Genomic DNA, 5,695 nt, shown 5'->3' with positions numbered 1-5,695 from the left:
GCGTATATATAGGCTGTACCCTTCCTCCACTGCAATATGTTTCAAGAATAACAGTTTTCAATCATCACTTCCCTAATGTCCATGCCCAAATTACTTCTTGGAAGCTCTCCATGTGGGGCTTGACATTTTATCTCTTTCAGCAGCGTGTCCGCCCTCCTCCAGTGGCATGAACCCCCCTCTCTGTTGGTCCAGACCAGGAGGTCATGATGACTATCTGTTCCAGTGGATTATAGGGGCACTGCTGGTTATTACAGTGTCCTCATGGTGAACTAGGAGCAATTGAAATTGGAAAAATAATTGTGATATTACAAACTCATGACATAACTAACCCATTGTGACCTCATCACCATTGTGACATCACAAACCCATTGTGACATTGCTGTTTTGACACCAGGATCACTTTGTGACATTCCAAATCTATTATGACCTTTTATAACCTTTGAAAAAATAGATTTGTGACATTACAATCTTTTTGTGTACCCAAATCTCCACTGTGAATTATTGACAATTGAGAATCAAACATGACATTTTAACATCAGAAACATTTTTGAGATCATCACAATTGTGACATCACATTGTCATTGTGACACCATCTGATAATTGTGAAATCACAAAACTAAAATGATATGAAAGAATTAGAACTTCACATGGTCATCGTGACATCATAGACATGAATACCTTTAATTGTGATTTCATTCTATTTCAAATTTGGCCTGTACTTTGATATCATAAACAAACCGTGAATCATAACCATTGTGACATTACAATCCATTTGTACATCACATTGCCATTGTGATATCACTAACCCACCATGACATTACAAACCTAACCTTTCATCATAACTTTTGTGGCATGCTGCAATTCTGATACCTTAGCCCTTTTCATCCTCATGATCTGTTGTCAACCTCATTAGATTTCACATATGACATTTGATATCACAAATTCTGAGTGACATCATGACAATGGTGACATCACACTGTTAGATGTCATAACCATTGTGTCAAATTCTGACATCACAAACCTTTTAGGATTTCAATATATTTGTGACAACACATACTTTTAGAGAAACCACAGTCCCTTTGTAACTCATATACTCATTGTAAGTTAAAGACCATTGAGAACAATCATGTCATTTTGACATGCCCAACCCATTGTGACATCACAGTGCCATGGTGATATACTAACACACTGTGACATCACAAGCCTTCTCTGTCCTCATACATCTTGTGATGTGCTGTAATTGTGATGTGTTAGGCCATTTATGAGCTCATAATCTGTTTTCAAACATATTTCAGTTATGATATGTGATATCAGAAATCCACTGTGACATCATGACCATTGTGACATCATACTGACAGACATCATGAACATTGTGTCACACTGTGACATCACAATCCTCCTAGGATTTCATCACATTTTTGACAACACATGCCTTTGGAGAAACCACGGTCCATTTGTGAAGTCATATTCTCTGTGATTTCATGACAAATGAGATCCTTTATGCCATTTTAATATCACCAACCAATTGTGACATCATAGACCTACTGTGACCCCTTACCTGTATGGCATCACCAAATAATTGTGAGATCAAAACCTTTTGTGATGTCACAATGTGACATGATGATCATGGCATCTGTCAGTGTGATGTCACAATGGTCATGATGACACAATGGATTACTGTTATCTCATGTCATACATGAAATATGAGGTTGAAAACAAATTGTGAGGGCAAAAAGGTCTAAGATATCACAATGTAAGCATGTCACAAAAGTTATGAGGAGAGGAGAGGTTTGTGATGTCACATTGTGTTAATGATATCAGAATGGCACTGTGATGGCACAAAGTGATTATGATATCAATTATTTTTGTCGGTTGTGGGGCTTGAACTCTGGGCTTGGGCATTGTCCCTCAGCTCTTCAGCTCAACGCTAGCGCTCTACCACTTGAGCTACAACGCCACTTCCGTTTTTTGTGTGGTTTATTGGAGATAAGAGTTTCTCGGACTTTCTTGCCCAGGCTGGCTTTGAACCGTGATCCTCAGATCTCAGCCTCCTGAGTAGATAGGATTACAGGCATGAGCCATAAGCACCCAGATCAAAATTGTTATGTAGGCACAAAAATTCGTTTCTGATAGCAATTCCCATGCCATATTTTGAATACAATGAAATCACGGAATAAGCATTCACAATTTGACTATGATGTCAGAATGAGAATTGTCATAATGCGATTATGTCATTGAGTTTGGTGATGTCACAATGAGCTGATGCTCTCATAAGGAAAAAGTGCTGTCACACTCTTGAGGATGCCACAAACACTTTTTGATGTTATAATGGCATGTCTGATCTCAATTGTCATTAGTTAACAACAAGGATTTGGGTACACAAAGGGACTGTGATGTTGAAAAGGGAATGTTATTTTCCAAAGGAGCTAAGAGGTCATAATAGATTTGAGATGTCATGGAATCATGATGTCACAATGACAATCATATCACAATGAGTTTGTGATGTCGTGGTGGTGATGATGTCAAAATGGGTTTGTGATGTCACAATGAGTTTGTAATATCACAATCAAATTTCCAATTTCAATTGCTATTAGTTCACAAGGATTATACTGTAATTATCAGCACGGTCCTGATAATCTATAGGGTCTGATAATCAGCGTGGCCCCATCTCTTGGCCAGCTGGAGAGGACAAAGTATGCCACCAAATAACATGGAGCATTCTGTAGGAAGGCTTGGGACAGTAATCACCAAGTGTTAAGCTGTTAAGAAGTGATTGGGCTAGGGCTGGGAAGTTGGCTCAGTGGTAGAGTGCTTGCCTTGCATACCCGAGGCCCTGGGTTTGATTCCTCAGCACCACATAAGCAAAAAGAAAAAAGCCGAAGTGGCGCTGTGGCTCAAGTGGTAGAGCACTAGCCTTGAGCTGAAGAGCTGAGGGATAGCACTCAGGCCCAGAGTTCAGGCCCTACGACTGGACCCAAAAAAACAAAACAAAACAAAAAAAAGAAGTGATTGGGCTGTGGGAAGTTTGGGATGTGACAGTTGAAAACTGTTAAGCAGTTGGTGTGGAGAAGGGTTACAGACTTTATATAGGCTGCTTATTCAGAGCAATGGAAGAGAAGAGAAAAAGGGAAAAGTCTTGGAAGGAGGGAGCTTGTGTGATAACAGAAAGGGAAAGACCTGAGAGGAGAGGAAGTTGAGGAAGAGCAGGAAGTAAAGGATGGCAACTGACCCAGGCAAAGCAGTTCAGGCCTGTGGAGAGTGGAGAGGCCTGAAGAGAAGAAAGAACTGGTAGAAGGGAAAAAGGGAAAGACATTGAAGGAAGTATAGGTCTGCAGTGAAGGATAGACTAAAGGAAGGGGGATAAAATGCTTGCCCTTTGTGTCTCGATGGATTCTCCTGAACAATAGAGGTTCTAATATTTGGAGACCCCCATCGATATAATCCATTTGGATGGCATCAGGCCTTGGCCCCAGGGAAAAATCCCCATAGGTGAGAGTGTCAGCCTTCAGGGTTGAGAATCTACCTCAAATGTTTGTCTCCGGAGGACCAACATGAACAAAAGTAATTTAGGTACCTCTAGGGGTATGTCTGGGCAAGCTTGCCAGCCTGTTTTGGGACTCCATCTGGAGGTCATCTGTGGCTTCCTTGGGAAGCCATCTGGGAACTCCTTGATAGGTCATGTAGGGCTTTCTTGGGAAGCCAGCTGGAACCTCCTTGAGAGGTCCTGTAGGGCTTCCTTTGGAAGTTATCTGGAACCTCATCATGAGTACATCTGCGACTTCCTTGGGAAGCCACCTGAGACCTACCCTGGAGATCATCAGGGGCCTTCAGGGACCATCTTGGACTTTCTCCAGAGGTCATCTGGGGCTTATTCAGGAGGCCACCTGAGAACTCTTCAAAAGTAGTCATTGGGGATTCTTTAAGAGGCAATCTAGGACCACTTATGAGGTCATCTGGAGCATTTTTAGGAGGTCATCTTGGGTCATCTTGATGAAAAAAATATGACCGTCTTGGACATCATCTGGGACTTCCTTGAGAAACCATATATGACCTTCTCTGGAGGTCATCTGTGGCTTTCTCAACAGGGTTATCTGGAACCTCCTCTGGAGTTCATATGTGGCCTCCTTGAGGGGCCATCTGAGATATTGAGAGGTAATCTCAGACTCATTGAGAGGACATCTGGGACCTCCTTTGGAGGTCATCTGACACTTCTTGGGAAGCCATTTGGATCCTCCATGAGAGGTCATCTAATGCCTCCTAGGGAGGACATATGTGACGTCCTCCAGAGGTCATCTGTGACCTCCTCAAGAGGCAATCTGGGATGTTCTGTCTGTCATCTGGGACATTATGTAGAGTTCAACATTGAAAGGTGTGGGACATGTGAGTTAAGTGTCTGTGGCTATTGGTCTCTGTGTGTATGCTGATAGTTCTATCAGTGTCCTGTATGCACTTCTGTTTAGTCCTTTTCTCAGGATGGGAAAACAAGGACTAAAGTTGTCATATCCAAAAAATTCTCCCCCAGGCTTATAGAGTCCCTCAGAGGAAGATGCACTGATGTACTCTCTTTCCTATTCTTTGCCATCAGCACCTCTAATGTTATGTCCTCCCATAACAAAAGTGGTTACTTGTACCAGCCTGAGGTTGTACAATGTGGTATGTTAGCCTTCTTACCCTTGAAACAGGAAAATGGAGGAGATGGTGAGCAGGCCCCCTTTCTAATATATGTTCCCTTTACCACTAGTGACCTGTATAACTGGAAACAGAAAAATCCATCTTTTTCAGAAAAAAAACCAGGGGCTTATTACCTCCTTAGCGATAGCAATTTTCACAAACAAGCACATCTGGGATAAGTGTCAGCAAATTTTACAGGCGCTTTTCACCTGGTAGAAAAGGGAGTGAATCCTGCTCGGTGACTTGAAAGTAGTCCTTGGACCAGACATTAAGCCTACTATTGAACCAGACCAATTGGAGCAAGTCTTTACTCAGATTTTCCCAAGCTGAGACTAACAGTGATCGAGGTATGGAAATGCTTACCAATTATTGCCAGGTTCGGTTAGCAGGAATACCACAGTGGCTAGAGAGCCAAGTCATCAATCTAAAGTGAGTGAGATGATACAGTTCCCCAGTGAGTACCTTAAGGCTTTTCTGGAACATTTCCCAGAAGCCTATAGGACCTATAAGCCTATAGATCTTGAAGCCCTGGAGAATCAAAAATCCCTAAATATGGCCTTTGTTACCCAGTCAGCCCCAGATATTAGAAGAAACCTTCAAAAGTTAGAAGGTTTTGAGGGAAAGGTGTATTTTAAGTTGGAAGTGGTTGCCCAGTGGGTATTTGATAACAGAGATACCCTGGAAAAAGGGCTTAATAAGGGGGTTTGAGTTTTGGTAGGAGCACCAGAATAGGGATGAAGAACTCATTGGCAAAGACAGTACAATTCAGTTGCAACTGACAGTAGGGAACCTCTAGAACTAGATCAGTGTGATTATTGCAAGCAAAATGGACATTGGGAAAAGGAATGTTCAAGGAGGAGAAAGATAGAAAATGACAGGTTAAGTAATCACATTAACCATCTGGAAAATGTGTTCATATCTCTGAGAAATATGCAAAGGAGCATGGGGCTCTGAATTCCAATTGTGTTTAATTTAAAAAGCAGCCTTCTGAACTTAAGAAGAAATGTGACAAAGAAAATATTCA

This window comes from Dipodomys merriami, unplaced genomic scaffold (genome assembly GCF_024711535.1).
Source record: "Dipodomys merriami isolate MVZ:Mamm:240054 unplaced genomic scaffold, mDipMer1.0.p SCAF_719, whole genome shotgun sequence".
Lineage (NCBI taxonomy): Eukaryota > Metazoa > Chordata > Mammalia > Rodentia > Heteromyidae > Dipodomys > Dipodomys merriami.
Note: the sequence above shows the minus strand (reverse complement) of the source record.